We start from the raw sequence: 27,671 nt of genomic DNA on the forward strand, positions 1-27,671 counted from the left end.
TCAAGTCTCAGAAAGGATTCTTACCTTGTTTTTAATAATGTAGTCTTTGAAATTGGACTACTAACCGTGAAAAAAATATAATTACCGATTGCATTCTTTCACACTTATCTAAAATTGGTGCCATCTTCCCACCTGATCTATAAATTAACACATGCTCTTAGTTTAAGTGCTTGTTTTCATTTGTAAATTAGTTTTGAGGCCATGGAAAAACTGTAAGGTAAAATTCACTTGGACCCTATGCCTACATTCGAACACTCTTGTGTTTTCTTTGACCTCATCCTCTCCTTACACATACATGGGTAAATACAGAGAGCTGCACCTACCTTAACACCCCCATCCCGGGAGGAAGTGGGTGAACATATTTAGTTCCTTAAGATTTTATTTTTTACTAATATTGGCTTGTTGAGGTTGAGCTTTTTTACATGGCTCAACATCTTTGTCTCATTCACATGACAGAAAAGAGAAATCCACCTCCAGGTCCTATTCTCCCTCTGTGTCCCTGGGGAAAATTAGCTCTCAATGATTCATTGCACAGACCAGAGAACCCTCTTCATGCAAAGTGCTGCCTAGGCAAAACTCTACAGAGGAACATGTTGTATTTTAAAAATTCATTCTTAGTGAGTTTATTGCCTGGAATTTTTTTTTTTTTTAATTAAAAACACAATGTCAGAAAAAGGAAAAAGTAAACATAATGTCCTTGTGCTAATTAGGTTCCCAGATAGTCCAAAAAGAGCACCAACCAGCATATAGTATGGTCAGTATGGTCGAATATTGTTGCTAAATAGAATTTTTTTTACTTCATTTTGCTCATACCTAAAACCCAGAAGATCATACTCAGCAAGGAGGAGGAGTAGGTCTGCCAGTCACTTTGCCTTGGTGCTCTGAAATGAAGAAGTTTATACCTCAGAACACCTCCACTTCTCTCATCTTGGCAACATCGCCTACAAGTGAAGTGACCAAAGTTGTGCTCCATCTATGCTAGACTTAGTAACAACACCCGAAAAGCCCAAACAAAACTGTTCTTTCTTATTCACTTACATCTCTATTTTTCTTATTAAACGAAACAAAGATATTATCTTACTTGTCTTTATAGCCCCATAGAATGCTGTCAGAATGCCATGTACCAAACAGGTGCACCATAAATGTCAATGGGACTGAATCGTGCTTTTTGAAGATGTCAAGTCCAATTCAGAGTATCACAGAGATTATGCTTAGTGAAATAAGTCAAGCAGAGAGAGTCAATTATCATATAATTTCACTTATTTGTGGAGCATAACAATAGCATGGAGGACATGGGAAGTTAGGAGAAGGGAGTTGGGGGAAATTGGAAGGGGAGGTGAACCATGAGAGACTATGGACTCTGAAAAACAATCTGAGGGTTTTGAAGGGGCGGGTGGGGGGTGGGGGGTTGGGGGAGCCAGGTGGTGGGTATTAGAGAGGGCAGGGATTGCATGGAGCACTGGGTGTGGTAACAAAAACAATGAATACTGTTATGCTGAAAAAAAAAAAAAAGAGTATCACAGAGACTTTAGAAGATCTGGAACGAGATGCCTGTAGCAAGCCAGTTGTCAATTCCAAGCATCTTTCATAAGAAATGAAAATTTCTAGTTCGAAACCTTTTCCTTTAAAGGGGTGTTTTCCATTCACATATAAATATGTTTTAAGTTGAGCTCTGACTCCACCTAATTGCAGACTTTCTTTAATAGTGAATTCTTAAAAGAGGATCCTCTCTAGGGAACACATGAATACATCATGTCTCCAGCTGGGAAGGTAAATTTCATGATGTTAATTCATTTTTCTATTTGATTCATTTGTTTTTCCTGAGATGCATCTCTCACGCTCAAAATAATCAATCAATTTCCAAACGGGCCCTGAAAGTGTTGTTGTGGCAACATGGTGCATGTGGTAGAGCTGGAAAAAGGAGTATGTAGACTTGTATAGGAAAGGAAACCTGTTTTTTTTTTTTTTAAATATTTTATTTACTTATTTGACAGAGAGAGATCACAAGCAGGCAAAGAGAGAGGAGGAATCAGGCTCCCTGCTGAGCAGAGAACCCGATGCGGGCCTCGATCCCAGGACCCTGAGATCATGACCTGAGCCGAAGGCAGCGGCTTAACCCACTGAGCCACCCAGGTGCCCAGGAAACCTGGTTTCAACAGCCTTGAGATCAAACAGCAGTGCACAGCAACCAGGATGTGATGAGTCCCTGCATTACCTTCAGAAACATCAGGTTACCAACTACAAAAACGAAATACCACCATCAAAAAAGAAACAATTAAATGAAAGGCGTAGGAATCTTGGGTGGTAACAACGAAGAGGAGAGAAACGCCAATGTTCAAAAGCAAATCATTTCATCGAGGACCTCAGGAATTTGCCCTGTTTCGTATTTTGCCAGTGGGAGAGTTTATACATATATTTTCAGATGTTTCTTAAGGGAAGAAAGCTTCCTGGCAATGTGTCTTCTGTGGATCCAGCAAACTGAGGAAGGAAAGGGAAGCTTGTTGAGGACAGAGACTGATTTGTGTTTAACATTGCATACCCAGTGGCAGGCAAGATGGTTGGAACACAGTAGGTGCTCAAAAAATATTTGGTAAATTGAAGATAGACTTTCTTTAAGCACCTTTTTTTTTTTTTTTTTTTTTTTTTTTTTTTTTTTTTTTTTTTTTTTTTTTTTTTTTTTTAATTTTTTATTTTTTATAAACATATATTTTTTATATACATATATTTTTATCCCCAGGTCTGTGAATCACCAGGTTTACACACTTCACAGCACTCACCAAATCACATACCCTCCCCAATGTCCATAATCCCACCCCCTTCTCCCCAACCCCCTCCCCCCGGCAACCCTCAGTTTGTTTTGTGAGATTAAGAGTCACTTATGGTTTGTCTCCCTCCCAATCCCATCTTGTTTCATTTATTCTTCTACCCACTTAAGCCTCCATGTTGCATCACCACTTCCTCATATCAGGGAGATCATATGATAGTTGTCTTTCTCTGCTTGACTTATTTCGCTAAGCATGATACGCTCTAGTTCCATCCATGTTGTTGCAAATGGCAAGATTTCATTTCTTTTGATGGCTGCATAGTATTCCATTGTGTATATTTAAGCACCTTTTCTATCTCAATTTTATTTCACTTTTCTTTCAATCTTTTCTATGTCTTTTATTTTTTTTAAATATTTTATTTATTTATTTGACAGAGAGATCACAAGTAGGCAGAGAGGCAGGGAGAGAGAGGGGGAAGCAGGCTCCCTGCTGAGCAGAGAGCCCAATGGGGGGCTCAATCCCAGGACCCTGAGACCATGACCTGAGCGGAAGGCCGAGGCTTAACCCTCTGAGCCACCCAGTGCCCCATCTTATGTCTTTTAAAATCTGTTTCAGAGTAAGATGAAATTTTGTGAAATAACCAGCACTGTGTTAGGCTCTTTGGGTGACTAAAAATAATAATAATAACAATAATAGTAGTAATAATAATAAAGCTACCTCTTGATGCACCATCAACATTAAGAAGTACACACCTTCCATGGCCAAGCAAGGTAATAATCTGTACATGAGGAGACCAGAGCCTGGCGTAAGGTGCTTCCAACAACATAGAGAGGAGGAAAAGGACTTGAGGAAAAAATCAGAAATAACCTCAATGGCATTGAGATATAAGAATTTCTTCATCTATGAATTAAGACTGTAGAGCCCCTGTGCCTACAGTACACCAGGCTGTAGCTGGGGTTATTAGCCATGAGGTACAGGCATGGCAGAGAGGATTCCTCAGAGAAGGTAGCTTTGGGATATAATTTTAAAGATGGACAATGTGGGGAGAAGCCTTCCCAGCAGAGGGAATAAGGAAAGTGTGGGGCATACAGGAAAGATGAAACCCCTATGGTAGTAGAAGCAGGTGGCTTGGACAGAGTAAGAACCAAAGGGACATTTGAGGCTCTGCAAAGGTATTGGGCTATGTCTCAGGAGGGGCTGGAGATAGGGCAGGAGCCATTGAGAAGCTCCTGCCCTATCTTTGGAAAGATGACTTTGATGGTGGGATTGGAGAATGGCTTGGAGGGGACAGCCATGGAGTAAAACCAGGCAGAGGGCTAATAAGTATTCAGGTGAGACATGACAGTATCCTCAGAGTGAAAATGACTGGCTCCAGATAATGACCTAAAAGGGAGGATAAGTGAACAGTTAGGGTAGAAGCAATAGAGGCTTGGTTAGGTGGGAGATGCTGGTTCTGAGTGACAGGGGTGGAACCAAACTAACCCTAGGTTATGTTCATTCTTCACCCATGAGCTTTTGAGTGCCTACTGGTTCCAGGCGCCATTTTAGTTGTTATGTATACAGTCACAAGTAAAACATCACCCTCTTAAGTCCTAAGAATCATGATTAAGTTGCAAGCTTTGTTGAGCATGCTGCTTTCTAAGGGGTCTGCTCCAGAAGTCAGGTCTGATGTGGTTAACTGCCATGGAGCTTTACTCAATGAAACTAGTTTTCTGGAAATCCCCTTAACCACAGGAATGTGTTGCCTCATTTGAGAGAAGACAGAATATTTTTAGTTTAAAAAAAAATCATGAACATAAAATCTCTATGACTTAGATAAAGTTGGTTATAGAACATAACACTACACTGTAGATTTGCTCATATTGCTGATCCAATTCCTAAGGAACGGGAGGAATAGAAGTCAGAGAATCTGTATTTGAGTTCCAGGTTGTCAACTTGGGAAAACCAACTACTGTTTGTGCTCAGTGTGCTTGTTGGCCTCCTGGTTGTTTGTTCTCAGACCCAAAGCCTATACCCCATAGAACTGTCATCCTGGTTCTACAGAAAATCTTATTCCACGCTCCTTTGTTCTCTGGCTTCTAGATAGGTTTGATCCATGAGAGCCTTTGGAGGCAGATGGGGTACATGCCAGGGTCTGTCTTCCCTTCTCTCTCTGCTTCTGGAGATGCTGAAACTCCTTCAAGGTTCTCAACTCCCACTGGGAACTGGATAGTCCCTGCCATAGCTCTAGCCCTTGGGGATTACTTCTGGGTTCTGGTAAGCCCTCCTCCTCTACAATGTGCCTCCAACTCCCAGTGTGGTAGCAAATTTTCTGCTGTTACTAATTCTTGAGCTGCTTCATTCGCTCTGGATTCTTGGTTGTTCTCTCAGCAGTGTAACTGATTCCTTTGACTACACTTCCATTGCTTATACAACCTAGAGAAATTTCTGTTGTAACCTCTGAACCCTGACCATGTAGTGTGTCAAATAGTACTAATACTCTCTATCAGCTCTAACAGTTATGACCATGTAATATCTGGGAAAACTGGGGCTCACAGAACTTATGTAATTTGAACCCAGGCCTGTTTGGTCTAGCACTTATAACTGGGAAAGCTAATCAGCTTCCCAGTCTGTTTTTCATCTGTAAACTAGCCTTACAAAGGATGAAGTTTAAATAATAATATGTGTGAAGGGCATGGCAGGAGCTGAACATATTATAATTCTCATTATAATACGGTGTCTGATTGTCATAACAGAAAATAAAACTCATTAAACCTATTTTATTTTTATTTCTGAGCATGACACGTGGGGAGAGAAGAAGGTGGCTCCTGATGTGGTATGGTCTAAAGATTTATTCAACAGATATTTACCAAGCACCATTTAAATGCCAGGCACTGCAAGAACCTAGGTAGCTCAGTCAGTAAAGCATCTGTCTTCAGCTCAGGTCATGATCCCAGTGTCCTGGGATGGAGTCCAGCATCCAGCTCCAGGGAGCCCGCTTCTCCCTCTCCCTCTGCCCTTCTGCCCCTCTGCCCCTCTGCCTGCCTGTGTTCTCTCTTTCTCTCAAATAAATAAATAAACTATTTTAAAAACATAAAAAAAAAATGCCAGGCACTGCTCTAGGTACTGAGAATATAGTGACATCAACACAGATAGGATCATGGAGCATATAGTTTAGTGGGGAGAAACAGACAATAGAAAAATAAATATATACATATCAATGGAAGTAAATGCCGTGAAAATAAATAAAACAGCTTAAGGGTACAGAAAATAATGGGGTTAGGGTGCTGATTTGGAGAGAGAGACTAGGTAGGGCTCTCTGGTAAGGTGGCATTTGAGCAGAGATGTAAAAGAAGAGAAGAAATAAGCCATGCAAACATCTGGAGAAGAGCACTGCAGTAAGTGCAAAGGTCCTGAGGAAGGTGATACTTAGTATGCTTGAAGAGACTGCTGTGCCTTAGAGCAGAAGGAATATTGGAAAGAGCAATAGGAGATGAGGTAAGGGACAGTCAGGGCATCAAGTAAGGCTTTGTAAGTTGATGTCAGGACTTTGGAATTTATTCTGAGAGAGAAAAGAAATCACTAGATAAAACACATTGTTTGTCTTGAGCTATTCCTAAAAATCACATTGGCTGCTGTGTGAAGACTATAGGAGAACAATCTAGAAGATTAGGAAGACCTCTTGACATCCTAAAATACTCCCACTTTGCCTTTCAATAATAAAAATCCTCCCAATGGAGAACAAATCAGAGATAGTGCTAAAATGTTTATATCTCTGGGAAGTTTGCTTACATTCATTATTCTGTGATATGAAACCTGATTACCATAACTTTCCTTAAAGCTTGTTTCACAGCTGGAAGACAAGTGGACATTAAACATGGGGAAACTTGCTCATGGAATATGGTACAAAAATGTGGCTATTTGGAGTACAAAGTTTGTCTACATCATAATTGTTTCTAGAGCAAGTTTTAGTCCTTCCCTAGCATGAATTTAAATGAGGGTCTATTGTTTTACCAATTCATTGAAGTTTAAATCCTCCAGATTTCAACAATGTCAAGGAGAGAGCTAAAATGTTGATGCCACAATGACTAGTTTATTGTACTTTGATGTATTTCATGATTATAAACCAAAATGCATGTCAGGGTTTTGGGCTTTATTTCCCCCTTTTCACTCCAACTGTTAGCAACACTTTCAAGGGAGGGATAAAGGATGATTCCACCTTTTCCTGGGGTTCTGCCACCCTCAACGTGGGCTCTGGAAACCCAAGCCAGGTTTGGAGAGGGCAGAAAAATACACTTGCATTAAAAGTGGGGATCACTGACTGGAGGTATGATGGCTAGCAGCTTTGATGCCTACCTCCTTTATCTTCTCAATCAGCCTCAGGGAGCATGCCACAAAAATTCCCTACTACAAGAACTGGATTTCCCCAGCAAATGGTAATTGTATGGAGCCAAAACTCCATTTGTTTGAGCTATATCCATCATGTAAGCAGACTTAGGCTTGTGGGTCCTATGAGAAAGACTCATTTAGCTAAAATAATAGCAACTGGCTTCAAAAACAGTGTCATTAGCCAACAAGGATAGGATCAAAAGTTTAGCTGAATATCTTCCAAGCAAAGCCATCCTCTGATGAAATTGTCACTAAAACATTCAATTCTTGTTAATAATTTAATGCCATTGCGGATGGGAATAAGGACAAATCATTGTAATCTAACAAAAATATTTGTCTGTCTTTGGAATGCAAATATATGAATGCAATTCATAAAAGCAAGTGTTAAATGAGTTTGCATTGCCAGAAATCAAACCAACTGCTGACAGAGCAAAAATCAGCATAGAAATATTCTAGGCAATGAGATGCAGTCCATTTGGTGTTGGTCTGCAGGTGGATATCAACAATACATACTCAATAAACATTTATGTAAACAGATATTTATAAATTGCTGACTATAAGCAAAGTCCTATCACTTTACCTGGAATTGACAAAGGTAGTATATGAGAGGTAGATGATATATTTCTTGTACTCAGTAAGTTTATACTCAAACACCAAGTTTAGATTGTAATTCCAGTCGGAAGTCTAATGCCACATGACGCTAACAGATCTAGAGCAGTGAATCAATGGTGGAGGCAGGAACAACTTTATTAAAGACATAACAACAAAAAGTAGAACTTGAGAGATGGGCACAAAGAATGACAAGTGTTGCATTTTATTACATCCTATGTACCTTTAAGTGTGGGTGTTCATTTGCTTATTATAGATGTTCATAGTTGCATCATGAGCTAATCACTGCTTACATTTAGGGGCATCATAAAAAGAACTGTACTTTAGCCTGATTTTCATGACAATGACATAATCAACTACATAAGTGACCATGAAGAAGACCTTGTTTAAACACAAGGATGTAAAGGAACCATATCGTAGGTTGGACCAGTGAAGCCCTGCTTAGAGATGCCTGTGGAAGAAGGCTATTGTCTCCCCAAGGCCCAAGATATTCCAGTCTTCTCTCATTTTCTCTGGCAACCTGTTGCCCACTGATTTGCCTAAAATTTTTAAAATAAAGGTAACTTTCAAGTTTCTCTTTATTTGTGGATTAAAGGTGTGCAAGTTGGCCCACTTTGAGTGACATCCAAGTCCTGTCCTTTGGAAATTGGCACTATGAGGGAATTTTGTCAAAAACATCTGTCACTACTCCTGAACTCCAAAGTTTAACCCCAAACTCAGGGCATATGCTCTGAAGTTTCATACTGCTGAGGAGCCAAAGAATCCTCACTTTAGGACTTCCTCGGGGCCTGCCTCCCCAACAGCTCCTGAAGACCAAACAACTCCACACTATACCTAATAAAAACAGCCATTTGGCTACTCATTCTAAGGGAACTGGTCTCAGCTAATAGTAAATACCAAGAGTCTAATAAATCCACTTTTGATAAAATTTTAATATCTGATAAGACTAGTTACACTTCCTATCATCTCCAAATTCACTCTTTATGGAATTAGTTCCCTAATATTTTAAAATGAATATATTGTTATGGCACACAACTTGGAGAGAGGGATGGGCTCCTGTTTTCACCTCCCATTCAGTGGACACTGTATCCTTCCAAGACCTTTCCAGATGCCAGGCCTGGATATGAATTTCACTGATTCCTCCCTGAGGGAAAAGATTGGGTATAAGGATCTTGGTTAAAGTATAATTACACCTTGATCAGTCATTATCATTATGCTTAATGTCAAAATAATACATTTGTATTGTTTTAAGCCCCTAAGATTATAATCATTTGTTACAGCAGTCATAGAAGCTAACACAAACACAAAGCACACAGTTGTCATGTTGTGAAGTTTCATGAAGTATCAGTTTATGAGTGATATTATTTTCTGTCCTATATACCATACTCATTCAAGTCTCTTTGGGTATAAATTAGAAGAAACCTCAAGGATGAGAAATGTTATGAAGGTCAGGAGTCAGGGGTCAGGATCATCATAGATATTTCATAGAAGCAAAAACAATGAGTGAGATAAACCTACATTCAATTGGGAAATACTGACAGGTGGTAAAATAGCAGTGAGCCCACACAGGATTCAGATCATGACTTCTAAATATTACTTTTTTATTAAAAGGAAGCAGGACTCCTCAGAGAAATGGTTGATTTTAGGACTGGGGCAGGGAGAACATAAGAATGAGCCTGAAACATCCTGTTGTGCCAGAAAATAAGGAAGGAAGGACATGGAAGCCAGTTGGAGGATCTTCCAACTGGCAAAATCTAGGATAATTTGAACATCAAATTAATTAATGATAGTAACCTGTTTAATTAAAAGAGGAAATTATGAATTCATACAGGCATCAATCATTCTATCAGTAAAAGTTTTGATGATGAATGAAATAAATTCAGAGTCTCAAGGTAATTTCTTATAAAATACTTATTAACTACAAAGGAGGGGAAAAAAATAACTTTGCAGTAGGGACCCCTGACAGACATCACTGGGTTCGGTTCTGAGATGTACTGCCTGGAGTTGCTGGGAGTGATGCCAGAAAATGGTTCTTGGTGGGTCAGTTCTCTTTGGGAATTGCCAAAGCTGAAGAAAATTGCCTCTGAAGACCTGTTCTAGCTCCAAAACTCTCCATGAGATCAGGTATGGCCTTTGTTAGGACTGCTCAAGGCTCATCCTCTCCCTCTGCCCAAGTATTCCCAAGAGCATTCTGTATTCAACTTCTTTCCTACTAATTTCAAAGTTTACTTCCAGTGGAACCCTACTGTTATACACTGAATGCTGATATCCCCATCCCCCAAACTCTATGTTGAAATCTAACCCTCAATAAGATGGTATGTGGAGGGGGGTCCTTGGGAAGACAACTAGTCTACAAGGATGGAGCCCTCATGAATGGAAATTGTGCCCCTGTAAGAGATATCCTGGAGAGCTCCCTTACCCTTTCCACCACGTCAGGACACAGCAAGAAGATACCTGTCTATGAACCAGAAGTAGGGTCTCATCAAACACTAGATCTATTGGCACCTTGCTTTTTGGACTTTTCAGCCCTCCAGCACTGCGAGAAGTAAATGTCTATTGTTTATAAGCCACCCTGTCTACGGCACTCTGTAGAGCAGCCCGAATAGACTAAAACACCAACCTGTAACACTGCTTTCCTTAAGAGATCAGAGTCAACATCATCAGTAATGGGGTCTGTAAAAAATCATGTGCAACCAGATAGGATTCACTGAAAAGAATGCCAACCACTTTTGTGTATTACTGCCAGAGATGCATAACCACATTGCAATCACGAGGACACATTAGAGAAACCCAAACTGAGAGGCATTCTACAAAATTGACTGCTTTTGTGTGCTTCAAAGGTGTCAAGTAATGAAAGTCAAGACAAGTAAGTAATGACACTCAAATGGAGTCTGAAGATGAGATGATCATAACTGCACAATGTTAATTTCCTGATTTTGAGGGTTATATAGGAGAATGTAAAGACATGGGACAACAGATTGACAGCTCTCTAACGGTTCTGAAAAGAAAGTGTTTTGTACTATTCTTTTTGAAAATATATTTATTTTTTATTTATTTGACAGAGAGAGAGAAAGACACAGTGAGAGAAAAACACAAGCAGGAGGAGTGGGAGAGGGAGAAGCAGGCTTCCTGCTGAGCAGGGAGCCCAATGTGGGGCTTGATCCCAGGACTGAGCCAAAGGCAGAGGCTTAACGACTGAGCCACTCAGACACCCCATTTTGTACTATTCTTGTTAATTTGTACACTTGTTAGTGTAGTTTGTTACAAAATTAAAAAAAGAAAAGACTTTCACGGGGGGGCCTGGATGGCTCATTTGGTAAAGTGTCTGACTTCTTTATCTCCGGGTCGTGGAATTAAACCCCAGGCTCTGTGCAAAGTCTGCTTCTCCCTCTCCCCCTGCCCCCTCTCCTGCTCGTACACATGCTCGCTCGCTCTCAAATAAATAAAGTCTTAATTTTTTTTTTGCAACAGAACAACATATATACCTGTTATTTGTACAATTATCCATGTTCTTCTTCTTTCTTTCTTTCTTTTTTTTTTTTTAATATCATCAGTGATGTAGGTCTTCCAATTTTTCTAAAGAGAGCAATACTCATGGATCTTTCTCTCTTTGGAACTCCAATATCAATTCTTCAAAAGTATGCACCGAAGGGATACCCTCTTGATTGCCCCGCCCTAGGCAATAGCCTATTTTTAACAACAGGCAAAATACAGCCTTTCCCCTCAAGAAGCATCAGCTCCAGGAGAATACAAAACTGGGTGATGAGGAGCAAACTGTCAATGAAGGGCTCAGCCTGTTGCATAATAATGCAAACAGAGTCCAAGTCTGAAGAAATCAATATGGGGACGGTTACTTAGTAATCAACGAAATAGGGATGATGGAGCACCCAGAAGGCCAGGTTTACGGTGTCATATAAATCTAGGGGAAGTGAAGCAGAGAGCAAAGAGATTTCTTTCTAACTTCTGAAGATGATTACCTTATAGTTGTGCCCTAAATAATCAGGACTGTGATTTTTTTTTCTTGAAATTTTATCTCGGTGGTTATAAACACAAATGCTGTCTTTATGAATCATCTTTATTTTTAAAATTTGGCTAACACTCCACTCAAGTGTCTTTGACATGTTTAAAGCAATTTGTTTCACAAATATGAAAGTTAGAAAAAAAATGAAATGACGGAAATGAAGTGTAATGGAGACAGTGTGTCACTTTCTATCACTTAGAAATATGTTGCACAAATAAAAAAGTTGTTTGATGGAAAATGCCAAACTAGCTGTCTCCACTACTTCATGTCCATCATTTTAGTCATAGAAAGTTTGTTTTTGTCTCTTTCTGTGGAATTAATTGCTTCAAATACTAAGGGCTCTTGTCTATCCTGTGCACTAATTTTCCGGTGAACAAAACCAACTTTGAGATGCTGGACATCAAACATGGCTTCTCTCTTTGGGAGCCAGTTAGGGGATGGAAACAGAAAGATATATTGCCTTTATGTTTTCTCAGTCAAGGAAACAGGACTTGAACAAGCATTCATTCTTATAAGTCCAGATGGAAAGCATAACAACTTTAATGGAAGAGTTGATAGCATCGTGCTGAGAAGGTGCTTCCCCCCAAAATTTCCTGCATGTGTATTTCTCTCTGGGCCAATACCACAGCACACAGGGCTGCACATACTCCATTAGCCCCTGGATGGCAAGAAGGATCAGTCCCCAAGGATTCTCATTCTATGGTGTCTATCTCAGCCTGTTGGGACTGCTGTACCAAAATACCAGACCTGCTGGCTTAAACAACAGACATTCATTTCTCACTGTTCTGGAGGCTGGAAAGTCCAAGATCAAGACACAGGCAAATTTGGTTCCTGGTGAGAACCCACTTCTTACCTTGCAGATGGCAGCAAAAGTATGTGCCAAAGGGATACCCTCTTGACTGCCCTGCACTAGGCAATAGCCTATTATTAACAACAGGCAAATACAGCCTTTCCCCTCAAGAAGCATCAGCTCTAGGAGAATACAAAACTGGGTGATGAGGAACAAACTGTCAATGAAGGGCTCAGCCTGTTGCATAATAATGCAAACAGAGTCCAAGTCTGAAGAAATCAATACAGGGATGGTTACTTAGTAAATCAATGAAATAGGGATGATGGAGCTCCCAGAAGGCCAGGTTTATGGTGTCATATAAATCATACTTCACATGGTGTGGGGAGACATGGCTCTGATCTGTCTTCTTAAAAGGATATAAATCCCATCATCAGGCCCCAACTTCATGACCTCATCTAATCCTAATTATCTCTCAAAGGCTCCAGCAACAAAGACCATCCCGTTGGGGGTTAGGGCTTCAATATAGGAGTTTGGTGGATGGACAAGAGAAAAAAAATTCAGCCAATAGTAATGTCTCATCTCTCTTCTCTATCCCCTCTGCCTCACTCAGGGCCTGCCTTAGGGCTGTCCTGCCAGGACTATACCTTAACCAAGTTTCTCATAGGTAGTCTCTTCCTTCGAAGAGGAATCAGTAGAATTCAGATTCTGAATATTGGCTGGTCCTAGCATTTCTGACCTAATGCTGAAGTTGGGATCTGGAAAGATCTTGGGAGGATACAGGGTTCACTGAATGGGAAATAAAGATAGGAACCCATCCCCATCTCCAAATTGTACACAATGAATGGAACTCAACTACGACAATGTATTCATTTAAATTATTTCCATGAAAAATAAATATGGAGGTGATAGTTAATATTTGAATTTTAACAAGAATGGGTTTATAGAATCTTGCCATTAGCTGTTAGCTGGGACCAGTCCCTTTAGAATGTTGCCAAAGGCTAATTTCATGGGGTATAGTGTCGAGATGTTTGGTGACCAAGTGCTGCCAAGGAAGGCAAGTGCAAAGGTAGTGCCAACATAAAGATTTCTGAACTGCCCAATACATTTTCAAGACCACTGCCTCTGTTTCCTCACATGTGAAAGGTAGATTATAACTGTAACTTCCTCCTATAGCTAGACCACACACAGAGAGAATGATGGCAGACCTGACTGGGGGTTCCACACTTGTTGAACCACACTCACGGACTATGGCCTGTTTATTCCCCTATTTGTTCCAAGTCTCTGTTACTCTCCCTGTCCAGTCCTAGGACTCTCCCAGGTGATCTGATTAAACATCCAGAGAACTCAAGGCAGCTAAGGCCTCCCAGAACCCTGAGGGGTTATAGAGGACTGTGGTAATATCTTGCGCAGCTCCAAAAGAGATCTAGAGAGAGGTTTAGCTCTCATCTTCTGGGTGGCAAAAGTGGCTGCCTTCTGCCTCAGCTCCAGCAGTAGCTCAGGTCTCTTTGCTCCTGTAGTGAGGAAGTGCAAAGGAGCCCACACTATGTCTCAGATAGCTCACTGGGGCATGCTTCCAGCTCTGTGCCTATATGTTCACTTCCGGTTGCTGGGTCTCCTTTCCTTTGCTCTGCCTCATCTTGAATGGATGTCCCTGCTTGACCTCACCATGCTGGAGGAACTCACCATCCCAAGTGTGCACTTCCAAAGCCATGTTAACATGGCACCACATTCAGTCAAATGCTCTTGGCTCATCACATCTTCCCCATCTGAAATGGTTTTTCTGTGCCCTGTTTGGACACTCATTCCACTTTTTTTTTAACATTATTAGACTGTTCTGTTTTCCTCTCTATATACCTCTGATTTTCTAGTAGTTTCCTCTTGCCTCAGCTCTGATTTAGCAATCATATATCCAAGGTTTGCCAAGGACAGCCCCAGATGATGCCTATTTTCTTAGCCTCTCATCTATTTAGTCACTCATCCCCTCTCAAAAGTGTCTTGGCTTGGAGGATGCTTTATAGGGCCACTCTAGCTGTGATCCACTTTGCTCTACCAGGCCCCGGGTTGAACTCGTGCAAGAAAGCATTTGAAGACTTTATTGGTCATGGGTAGTTTCCAGACCCATAAAACAGTTAGTTGGGCAAAGTGATGGCTATGCTACTTTCCAGTGCCCAAATATTTATGATTCTGTGATTCTATGAAAAGCATCAAGCTTTGAAATGCTTCACATTTAACAATGAGCAAGTACACAGAGTAAAACATTTAGAGAGGCATGATTTTCAGAGCAGCCAATCCTAACTGCTTGGTGGGCAGCACTCCTGGGCTCGCCTCTTCCTCCTTCAGCTCCTGGTTGGTTTCTGCCTTGAATATAAGCTCAACCCTCCATCTCTTTCATTCCACACACTTTCAACTTATGGTACCCTATTCTCCTGCATCTCTTCATACCTGACTTCCAAAGCTTTTCATCTTTTTTCTCAATATTTACTGTCAGAATATCTTGTTTCCTCAGGACATTGCTCTCCGCAGAGTGTCAGCTAGTTATTCTGCAGAGCCTATTTGTACAAATTTGCAAACAGGTCAGATGGATAATATTATCCATCCTTACAGAGTATTTTCATTTTTCTAAGGGAGCTTCAGATATTATGCATTAATTTGAACGAGTAAATACAATGGAGAAATTCAACATCCTGTTGCTAGAATACCTTTCATGGCATCATATAGGCAGCAGCCTCTCTACCTGACTATAGATTCAGCAGTGGTAATCATATGCTGGTGAACATAAAGTATGCATGAATGAATGAATGAGACTGAAAATCTATTTTTACTATAATCCATTTTATTATCATTCTACAGATTCCTTTCTGGAAGCCTTTATTTTTAAAGTGTACTTGGTTTCTCAGTTTGAAGTATGAGAATTTGATCATCTTTAGATTATTAGGAAAATATGGATTGTAGATATCATTCTCTCTCCTCCCCTTACAGGCATATTGGGTGGTAAAGTAAAGGGATGCGGATATCACCCAAGTCTCTTGAGCCTTCATGTGCACAGAGACCTCCACCATTTACTGAGCCCCTTTTAAACTTCTCTTGAAAGCTAATGGTGACTTAATTGCATTCGATCATGTTAATGAGATTCTGATCTTTGACAAAAGATAGTTTTTCAGGGCTCGTGTTTTAATCTGACATGATGAAGTGGATTGCTTAGTGGCGATAATGATTCTGCTGTGTGGAGAATCCAGATGTCACAGCTCACCTCTACAAACCCCTGCAGAAGACTCAGTGGAAAAACTCTGAATTCTAGTTAGTGAAAACATTCACTAAGCAAACAATAACCAGAGGCTGACTCCATAGGTAAGTGCATCCTTAATGGGCTTGTCAGAATGGGTCTCCATAGCCCAGCAAACTCCATGAAACTCTGGGACCCTCAAGAACCAGTGGTGCCCAAACCAAATACAGCTGTGAGAACTGATTCAGTTCAGGATTCCTCTTCTCATTAGAAATATGTGTACATCAGCAGAAAATACACTTAGGCTTCCAAGAATGCCTTCCTCCCAGCCTGGAAGTTATGTACTTCCTGTCCCTTTTGTGATACTCCCAGTTCCTCAACATCCATCCTAAGAACTTACTTGCCTTTTCCCAAGACCTCACCCTTTACCTCTAGCCTAGGTCCCTCCTGTCTGCCCGCCTCTCTCACACATTTCTGGTAAGGAAATAGATTTTATACTACCTGGTTGTGTTTATTAATTGCGGAATTCTCACCCCAACCACAGTAAGCTCTTTAAGGACAGGGATGGTGTCTTAAATCTTCCATGGCATCTCACACAGTGCCAGACACAGTGGAGGTTTCTGCATCAGAAATTCACTGAACTAGTATGACATGAGATATTATAAAGACACTTAAACAGAAATGGAGAGGAAATAGGGAAATAAAAGAAGCCACATCAAGGCCCCACAAAGAACCTTCAACAGTGCAGCCAAAGAGCCTCTAGGTGGTTAAACTCACTTTAGCCAGAGATAAGCCAGTCATTCAGAGCATCCCACTGCGCTTCCTGAAGGCTCACACACAAATTGCTGTACCCAGCTCCTCAGGATAACCCTTATTACTCCCCTAATGGGTAAATACCAAAATATCCACCCATAAGACTATGTGTATGTATGCACAAGAGAGAGAACAAGAGTGAGAGCAAGAGACAAACAGAAAGAGACAGAGATGAGGAGTAAGAGAAATGACATGAAAAGGATGGAAAACATTACAAGGCTGAGATGCTGAGAAGAAATAAAAGGTGAAAAGGATAGAAAGGGAGAGGTGCTGCTATTTATAGCTCACCTGTGGTCATCCCACAGCTGTCTGGCTCTGGATGCTGCTATAGTAATGCTTTATGAAGGTTATACTGCCTTAAGGAATACTGTAAGGATTTAGCTTTCCTATATAGTTGTGATATTCAAAATAAGCCTGGTAATTGGGTCATCTTATTAGCAAGCAACTATCACTAAGGAGTTCCAAGAGCTTCCCAGTCAGTCCCTCGTCAGTCCATGAAACACACTCACAGAGTAATGAGATGGCATAGATTATGAGTAATTAGTCCATTTTTATCCATTCTTCAGTGGATTTTCATTCCACTTGGACACTATCTCTCTTTTCACAGATTGGAGACTTAAGAGCAAGGCAGCCGACTGGACACATTAATTTTCATTAAATGTTTTCCCTCTCCTTTTTTAACTTCACATACTGCAAGAATGTCTGAGAATTTACGTGGAAGAGCCCAGGCGCTGCCCATGCTGAATAAGCCCTGAGTTCAGACCAGAGGTTTCTGGTCATGTACAGTTTCAATTATGTGGGTGCTAATTAGTCAAGGTTGTGAATTCTCACAGGTGAAAGAGGTCAATGCAAAACACGGCATGAAGACAAAAAGAGAGGGCAGCGAGGGCAATGGCAAATTAGGGGAAGAAAAAAGAGGGAGAAGGAGGAGGAAGTCAGGTATCTATGCAGGATTCTCACTCCAACCTCCACTGTCTCTTATGAGTGTGTCACACAGCATACTTGATGTTATAAAACACACGGGTGACTCTATTACCCTCAAAATCCTAGGCTACACTTCGAACCTCCAGCTCTGCAGGATGGGATGTGGGTCACAAGGCAGGGACGAGGGGACTCCTCACCGGTCTCTTGCACTAAAATACGGATGTCGAGTCCTCCTACTTTGAGACAAAACAGCTTCTGTCACTTCAGCTAGAACTGTAGGCAAATAATTCCCAGCAGAACTTGGCCTGTGAGTTGTCAGTGTTCCTATTTGATTAATTAAGCTGTCAGCATGGATGTTGTAAATACTGGATATTTTTGTTTGGAGGTTCAATGGTCATTATCTTTGCTTGGCTAACAGGAGAGAAAAGAGGGAGGAATGGCCTCCTATTTGCCTTTTTGACAGCACATCCTTCCTCAGAGGACCCCACTCAGTGCCAATGGTCCTGACTGCAGACATTTTGAGGGCTCACCCTGCCATCTTCCCTCTCACTGCTCTCTCTTCAAACCCAGGGTAGGTGGGGGCATTACTAGGGCAATATATAATAGCAGAGAAATTGATTTCATAGAAAGCTTAGGAGTCAGTCATATCTAGAGTCAGGCTAAACCAGGGCCTCAGCAAATCTCCATTCACAGGGAGACAAATAAGAAGCTTAGAGGAGTATAAATGGATTAATCTACCAAAAAAATGTAAAAGGATTAATTTTATTATTTGATTATAATCTTCACAGTGTGTCTGCCTTCTTTTAAAAATTTTATTTATTTATTTAAGAGAGAGATTGAGAGAGAGAGAAATAGCATGAGTGGGGTTGGGTGGGCAGAAGGTGAGGAAGAGAGAGAATCTCAAGCCGACTCCAAGCCCATTGCGGAGTCCTATGAGGGGCTGGATCTCACAACCCTGAGATCATGAAATCAAGAGTCGGATGCTTAAAAGAGCCACCTGGGTGCTCCTGGCCTTCTTTTATAGGACCAATGTGGACAGACCACTGGGCTAAGATTCTGATCATCTAAGAGGAAGTTGGGGACAGGGGACTTCCCCTTCCCTGCACAGCCCTGGGTCAGTCACTTAATCCCTATGCACTCTGGTCTCCAGATTTTCAGTGAGGCCTATTCCTATCCTCCCTGCTTCCCAGTATTGTTTCCAGAATAAGAAGGCAAGAAGGTACTTTCCTATATATTATCTCCTTTAATCCATAAATAGCTGCTAGAAGTAAATGTTTTCAGGTGAGGAAATGTAACTCGGGGGATCTGTGATTCTGTTGTTGCTCTGAGTGGTGGAACAGGGACTCTCACTGGGTCTGCCGGTTCCAAACCCTCCCCAACCACTGTATTGCTTCCTGGACCCTTTACCAGAGGAGCTGTCATCCCTGAAATGTCCACATGCACAGAAGAGGGTCAGTCACGGAGGCATATACCTTTTCCTCAGACCATAGCGCATTACTTTATTACAGGTGAGTCTTATTTGACCATGTAAAAACCCCAAAAAACAAACAAGCTACAAAATCACTACCTCTTGTTATAAAGGTAAATATTTTTTAAAAAGAGGGAAATATCATATAGAATGATGTATTGCACATTTACCCTGTCATCTATTAATAAGATTCCTTCCTCTCCCTAAGTCTGTTACTGATGTCCCTGACAGCAATCTCAGCCTTTCAGTTTATCTTTCATGCTCTGCCACAGTAAGCTAAAAAGCAAACACTTAGACATTTTTAATATACTCCTTTTAAAAACTCTTCCATAGAGGCTTCTGGTTGCTTATATAATAATATATAAATTTTGAATCAAGGTGTATGACGCCTTCAATATGTTTCCAAGTTTTCTTTCTTCACTAAACTTTACATTTTTTTTTCTAGGACATATGTTTTCCCATTACATTGGGAATGTAATAAGATCCAACTCTTCCTGGGGGACTCTTCTAACTAGTCACACAGTCAATCTCTCTCCCAGTGTGCTTCCCAAGCACTGTGCCCAAGAGATTTGTATTCAGTTCAATTTCTAGTGTGCAGGCCATCCCCTCCAGACTCTTTAAGATCAGAGGATGAACATATATTAATACTCTAATCCCAATTCAGTGCTTTGCACATGAAAGGTATTCAGTGAGTATCTAATAAACACGTTTGAAAGGAAAGTAAATCAACTTTATGATTACAGAAGCCAAACAAAAATCTGGCAAATAATATATAAATGTAAAAAACAAAGTAAAGTAATCCTTTATGAAAAGAAAATTACTGAGTAGAAGTGCCAAATTTATAGAGTTATTTCATTTTATTTATTTTTTTAAAGATTTTATTTATCTATTTAACAGAGATCACAAGTAGGCAGAGAGGCAGGCAGAGAGAGAGAGAGAGGAAAGCAGGCTCTCTGCTAAGCAGAGAGCCTGATGCAGGACTCGATCCCAGGACCCTGAGATCATGACCTGAGCCAAGGGCAGTGGCTTAGCCCACTGAGCCACCCAGGCGCCCCTATAGAGTTATTTTAATGTTGGCACAAAAGCTAAAGTACTAAAGAAGAAGAAAAAAAACCAGATAATATATTAAGTTACCTTAATACACAGACTACAGTATTCTGCAGAATTAAGGTAATCTGTAACAGTAGTTCAGCATCTCCTAGAGTGAGTTGTATGTTTTACTAAAGAGCGTAATGAAAATAAAAACATGGTAGAGTAATGTTTGTAGTGAAACAATTTTGAGACACATGAGGCTAAAGAAGATTCACTTTTTGACCCTGTGCCTCCTCAGAGCCTTTAATATACTAAGGTGTGTTGGGATTCTCCAAGAAAAGCCACAAAACACAGCATGACCTAAATGCATTTGACCACGGAACTTTTTTTTTTTTTTTTTTAAGGAGTCTTTCACATGACACGTGTTCATAGAGAACACACTCTGGGAAACACTGTCCTACTTTCTTAGATGCCATTATTCATCACTTCACAGAGCTTAAAAATGAACACACTTATCGTCAATGCAGAAACACACAGAAGGAAAAATCTGAAATGTTATCCCATATAAATGATTCTTCAAAATGATGGAATGGGTAACCTATTTTTATTAAAACACAGCATGAAATAGTGGAGAGAGCACTGGCTAAGAAATATTTCTCTACATCTTACCAGCTTCATGATTTGGGGCAAGAAATCTCTCAGCAGACAAATTGTGCTCTGTCCATGAAATTCACAGATAATGATTTTATCTGGACTTTCTGAACCAAAAATCTGTAGGGGAACAAAGATCTTAAATGTCTTGGTTATGCTCTCAGATACAAGAAATGGTCTTGGCTCTTCTCAATTCCTGCCGCACCTGCTCACCTCCAACGTCTTTGAGATACTTGAGGTCATCAGGCCTGATGATCAGTTCCCATCCCTCCACCTAACACATTCACATTCTTTCTTGCGTCTTTCCCAACACCTTCAGAGGACAGGGATTCTTCTTCCCGGACAATCCTTCATCCATGCCTCTTCACCTCCTCCAGCATTCTGCCTCAGCCACCCAGAGATTCTTCTGAATCTTCAGGATTCTTCATCTACTGGCTCTGTTACCCAGGCCTCCATACACATTAAACTACCTTCAATCCTAAAACAAACACCCAAACCAAGACACCACCTTCTCTATCTACATTCTTCCCAAGTTACTATTCAAATTGTCTGTTCTTCTCTTCCAAAAAGATTAGTCCACATTTGCCACGTCCACTTTTCATATCTCATTTACCTTCAAACCATTAAAGTTTGGTTTGTCCCTGAGTAACCAGTGTCCCCATGACGGCTGAGTCCAGTGGGAAGTTCTTACATCACTGCCTCTCCTTGTTGTATTTGATAAAGCTGGTCACCCTTTCTACTTCAAACACCCAGCTCTCTTGGCTTTAGTGACCCTGCATTCCCTGATTTTCCTTGTTTATCCAATCATGTGGTCTTTGTCTCCTCCAGGGGCTCCAGCTCCTGAACTGATTCCTTAAAAGCTGTTTGCTCTCAGGGAACAAGAACCTCGGTCTGCTTCTTATCTGATTGACTTTTTCTGAATAATTTTACCCATCTACGATGGATGAAATCAAAACTGATTCCCTAAACTTCAAAGGCTGTCTATTGGACAGGTTTATCTGGAAGTCCTTCAAGTACTTCAAACTCTGAAGGCACAAACCAAATCACATTTATGCCTCCACTATTTGCCTGGTGGAGGTAGTGTGCATTGTGATTAGGAGAGAATGTCAGGGTTCAAGTGCGAACCCCAGCACTCTTCAGATGTGACTCCAGGTACATTACTCATACCACTCCAATCCTCATCTCATCTGAAAAATGGAGATAACCATAGTCCCATACCCAGAGGTGTATGGGACTATGGTTAAATGGGACATACACAGAACCTCTGCACAGTACCCAGTGCTGGTGAGTGAGTTATCAGTGAGAGCCAGTATCATCATTACCACTTCCCACACTCATCTTTTCTTCCCCAATTTCCCTGCATTCTTTATCTCATTTGGAGTTGCCAGCCTCTGTCATCATAAGCATACAACTCCGCAGCCTGGGAGCTACCTGACTCTTTCCTCCCCTCTGCTCACACAGACCTGTGGATTTTGCCATCTAAATGTTCCTCAAATCCCATCCGTCTTCTCCATTGTTACAACAGCTGCCCTAATCCAGGCTCTAACTCTCTCTCTCCAATCTTGAACCCCCAACTGAGAATTGTTAATGTCACTCTTATTCTTAAAACACATCAGAGTCTGACACCCCAGCTGGGTTTCAAGAAACGCTATTCAAGAAATGAGTGAAATAGAAATATTGAAGTTTGGAGGATAATCCAATATTTTATGTGGTTAAGAATGCAGAATATGTGCAATGGATATCATCCTGTAAATGGCCGGGTCCAGGATGAATGACCTCAGTGTGCCATCAGTAAGGGCTGTGCTTTCAGACTCACAGGATGGCCAAGCTGGAAGGGACTTCTAGCACACGCCACTGGAAGTGCCCCTGCTACTAGTGCCCCTGCCGCTCTCCTCTCAAGGGACTGGAAAAATGAAATAATTTTATAGCTTCTCTTATAGATAATGGTGGCAAGTAAGAAGCTTCCAGAAAAGCTTTTTTGCCTAATGGCTTTGAGGATGACATTCCTCCCCTCTGATTTCCACTATAACCAGAAATATGAAGCCTGGACCCATGGAAGCCATGGCAGGACTGAGAAAATGGCAAGAAAATCTTTGAGGTGCTGTCCTGCACATGTTAGGTTCCTGTGGTTGGGCCCAAGGAGCAAGGAACCTGCTCACAAATCCTGTCATTTGCTTGGAGGGCTCACTGGGTAGGTCTGCTTTGAGGGGGATTGTTGGTAAGGAATCTAGCTCATATGTCTCTCCTCAGAATGACTCTCCCCGGGTAAGTAGGGGGCCCATGTCAAAGTAGAACAAAGTAACACCACAAAATTCCTGTTTTCACAGTTGCAGCTCCAGGTTCCAAAACCTATAATGAACACTGTTCCAGATTCCTTCCATGATTTTTCATGGCTTCAGGCTCAGAGGTAGAAAGACAGAAAAGGCCCCATAGAGGATCAGGCACATTTTTCAGCCATGCCCACCTCCTCAAGTTCATTAACATGTCCCACCTAACGCACAAAGATGGTTATGTTCTGCCAGCAACTAATGAATGCAGTTATCAAAGCGTGGGGACCATCTGTAGCTCACGTGCAGGGAGTCTTGGCCAAGGAAATGCATTAGCTCTCCTGTTCATCTTCTCTACTCAGAGGACCCAGGAATCAACGGATAAATCTGGGACCATTTGAGAAAGTCTATCTTCTTAAGTGTTTAAAAAGAAAGAAAGAAAGAAACCTTGATTTAAAGGCAGGATCACCAGGCTCCTGGGTGGCTCAGTCAGTTAAGCATCTGCCTTTGGCTCAGGTCATGATCCTGAGGCTCCAGATGGAGCTCCACATTGGGCTCCCTGCTCAGCAGAGAGTCTGTGTCTCCTTCTGCCCCTCAGGCCCCTTGTGCTCCCTCTCTCTCCCTCTCGCTATCTCTCTCAAGCAAATAAATAAATAAATAACGTCTTTTAAAAAATTAAAAAATAAAGGCAGGATCGCTTATAAATAAATGCTGTGGTTCTGAAGATAGTAACAAAGGAAACTCCAGCACTTAGCATGTCCCTGTTCATCTGACATAAAGTCACAGGGAAAGAGAAAGGAACATAATAAAGAACTGAATGCAAACTGCAAACAAGTAAGGTGACCTTTTTCCTGTGTTTTTTAATATTTTTTATTTTTTTTATTAATATATAATGTATTATTAGCCCCAGGGGTACAGGTCTGTGAATTGCCAGGTTTACACATGTCACAGCACTCACCGAAGCACATACCCTCCTCAATGTCCTGTGTTTTAATATAGCGATAGCTTGCTCTATGCAGTAGCTATATTCTTTAAATTAGTGCATAAATTGATCTTTGCTGAGAAATCTAATCGTGGTGCAAACACTTCAAGAGAAATATTTGAAGAGATTATGTGTTTTTATTCTTTACAAAGCATTCTTTTCCTGTTTTTTGTTTTTTGTTTTTTTTAAATCACTCCTTCTACTTTCTAGGTTTCCTGAAATGGAGGTACACCTGCATGTATGTGTAAGACTTTGTGTGGGGCGCCTGGGTGGCTCAGTGGGTTAAGCCGCTACCTTCGGCTCAGGTCATGATCCCGGGGTCCTGGGATGGAGCCCCGCATCGGGCTCTCTGCTCAGCAGGGAGCCTGCTTCCTCCTCTCTCTCTCTGCCTGCCTCTCTGCCTGCTTGTCATCTCTCTCTATCAAATAAAAAAATAAAAAATCTTAAAAAAAAAAAGACTTTGTGCCTCATTCCATTACTACTGCACATTTAATACTCTTGTCTCTTCTCATTACTGCAATGACTTTTAAAATCCAATTTTCATGGTTTTATTCAATCCTATTGAAACAAATGTTGCCTTTCTTCCTTCCTTCCCTTTCCTTCTTTCTTTCTCTCTCTCTCTCTCTCTCTCTTTCTTTCTTTCTTTCTTTCTCTCTCTCTTTCTTTCTTTCAAGTAGGCTCCATGCCCAGCATGGAGCCCAGTATGGGACTTGAACTCACGACCCCGATATCAAGACCTGAGCTGAGATCAAGAGTCAGATGCTTAACCAACGGAGCGACCCAGGTTCCCCACAAATATTGCATTTTGAGAGAAAAATCTCTGAGTCCCATGAGTGTCACACATGCTCTTTTTCTTCAGTCCTGGTCCTACCAATGTCCTGAGAACTTGGGCGGTCATGGCACCCCCTGAATGACATGGGGTTCGCAAAAGAGCTAACGGGATAAATCTTCTATCATTGGTCTTTTAAGGCCATTTACAAATGTGTCTGATTTCTCATACGCCAAAGAGTAAATGTGGAATATTGTTATTTTTCTTTCCTTGTTTCTGCAGGAAATTTGGAAATACGAAATCCTCAAATGTAATAACATCTATTATAGGTTACACATACTGGAATACAGCTTACCTCTGAAAGTACACATTGTGAGCTCTAAGAAGGATTTAGAATACGTGTTGATTTTTAAAATATATAGATTTTTATCCCAAAGGTAAATTTTCTATGCCTCTCTTCTCCCACTTTTTTACTGAGGGAACAAAATACAGTGCCTTCTGTGAAAAAGAAGGGAGGACTTCATTTGCTCATGGTGGTGATGCTGTGGTCATGGCCCTGACCTTCCCACTCAGGATAAAGTGTCCTGCCCCAGTGACTCAAACTCTCCCTGGGAACCCAATCTGACACTCGTCTTATCATCTTCCCTAAGACTTCCATTATTATAACTATTTTCTGAGTGTCTGTGGGAAAGAGCCTCAGACCTCAGTCAAGTCCACTTCAGGGACAAAGATTTGCTCCCTCCTCTCTGCACTAAATATTTGACTATAAAGGAGATAAAAAATGTTCCTGGGTAGTTGGAGCTAAACTGGGAACAGATCTTCTAACGTTGACACACAGGTAGTCATCATTGCGTTACAAAGGTGTGAAGGGCATTTTAATCAAATCTAGTCCAAATGTGTGCATGTACACACACCCACACCAATCCCCCCAACACCCCTCCCCCGCCACACACACACTCAAAAGTGATAAATGAACTAGGGGAAAAAATAAAAATAAATTTTCATCAGATTTTAAAATACTCTGAAAAATATTAGCTGTGGATTCCGTTCTCACCTGAAGTACACATTATTAAAAAATATTAATAATAATAGTCTGCTCCCTAAAATGTAATGAAATTGTGGTTATTACATGTCACCTAACTTACAGGAATGATAATTGAGTTTTCCTTTCTCTCGTCCCTCAATCGGGATAGCAAACAGTTCTGTGCAGAACCCCAAGTTGTACTGATGCTGTTTATTCTGACTCTGTGATCTCTTTCCTCCCCTCCCATTTCCACTCTGGCTTCAACTGATTTTCCCACATTTCTGTTCAAATTTGTACTGTAAAAGAAAGGGAATACAAACCACATACTTCCAACTAGTTAAGGGTCAGAGATTTTTTTCTAAGGAAGTGTTTATTTTTAGCTCTGATGTTATTACTTTTAATTTACACACATACACACACACACACACACACACACACACACACATCCCCGCAGAGATCCATAATTTTACCTAGATGCATACATATAATCCTATCAGTGTGCTTGCTTTTTTTCTCTGTTCCTTACCAGCTTCCCCTTTCCTTTTGCCTCTTCTTCCCTTCTTTTGGCTACTCTCCCACCATGGAATGTCATCACCTGTGTGTGTGCTTCTTAGTCTTTAATGCACTCACAGTGCTTGACAGACCTAGGCACAGTCACACACACGTAGGGAAGATGATATGTGCCCATCCAAAGTATATTTCCTCACCACTACCTCACTTGAACTCATCTGACGTAGGTCTAATTCATTCTTGTTTTTAAAGCAACAATCCATTATGTGACTATATCACAACATAAGCTGCCATTCCACTACCGAGGATGTCTACTTTTATGTCGCTCTAACAATGCTGCACTAAATAATACCCATCTTTACAAACTAGACTTTAAATATCTTTGGTATCGATTTCCAAGAGTGGAGTTACGGAGTCAAAGGCATATGTCTTTTTAATATTAACAGATACTGCCAAACTGCTTTCTTAGAAGGTTATGAAATTATACGTTTATATCAGCAATGTATGTTTTTCTTAACATACATGCCAGCCACAGATATTACAGGTTTTTTTCTAAATTTTTGCCTGTTGGATAAAAATGACTTTGCTTGGCTTTCCCAGTCTGCTAGTGAATTTTACTATGTTTTCACATGACTACACGTTATTTGGACTTTTTATTTATTTTATTTTATTTTATTTTTTATATGTTTTTCTTAATTTGGACTTTTTACATTGTGAACTGGCTCCTCATATACTTTGCATATTTTTCTATTGCTTGTCTTCAGATTGTCAATTTGTAAGAGCTTTTTTTTTTCTATGCTAACCTTGTATCACTGATATATGTTCTGAATTTTTTTTTAATTTTTTATTTTTTATAAACATATATTTTTATCCCCAGGGATATAGGTCTGTGAATCACCAGGTTTACACACTTCACAGCACTCACCAAAGCACATACCCTCCCCAATGTCCATAACCCCAGCCCCTTCTCCCAACCCCCCTCCCCCCAGCAATCCTCAGTTTGTTTTGTGAGATTAAGAGTCACTTATGGTTTGTCTCCCTCCCAGTCCCATCTTGTTTCATTTATTCTTCTCCTACTCACTTAAGCCCCCATGTTGCATCACCACTTCCTCATATCAGGGAGATCATATGATAGTTGTCTTTCTCCGCTTGACTTATTTTGCTAAGCATGATACATTCTAGTTCCATCCATGTTGTCGCAAATGGCAAGATTTCATTTCTTTTGATGGCTGCATAGTATTCCATTGTGTATATATACCACATCTTCTTGATCCATTCATCTGTTGATGGACATCTAGGTTCTTTCCATAGTTTGGCTATTGTGGACATTGCTGCTATAAACATTCGAGTACACGTGCCCCTTTGGATCACTACATTTGTATCTTCAGGGTAAATACCCAGTAGTGCAATTGCTGGGTCATAGGGCAGTTCTATTTTCAGCATTTTGTTCTGAAT

The 27,671-nt window shown here is 40.8% G+C and overlaps 1 protein-coding gene and 1 long non-coding RNA gene across 3 annotated transcripts in view; both read right to left on the reverse strand.

The window, feature by feature from the left end:
- Positions 1-27,144, reverse strand: LOC131834491 (uncharacterized). The gene is made up of 2 exons (XR_009354913.1): positions 3,112-27,144; positions 1-2,620 (listed from the first exon to the last, which is right to left on the reverse strand). It is a non-coding gene; the product is annotated as an uncharacterized LOC131834491 (long non-coding RNA).
- The window catches only part of F13A1 (coagulation factor XIII A chain), a 163,860-nt gene that overhangs the window by 120,350 nt on the left and 15,839 nt on the right, over positions 1-27,671 (reverse strand). The window lies entirely within an intron of this gene.

The sequence above is a fragment of the Mustela lutreola genome, chromosome 6 (genome assembly GCF_030435805.1).
Source record: "Mustela lutreola isolate mMusLut2 chromosome 6, mMusLut2.pri, whole genome shotgun sequence".
Classification (NCBI taxonomy): Eukaryota; Metazoa; Chordata; class Mammalia; order Carnivora; family Mustelidae; genus Mustela; species Mustela lutreola.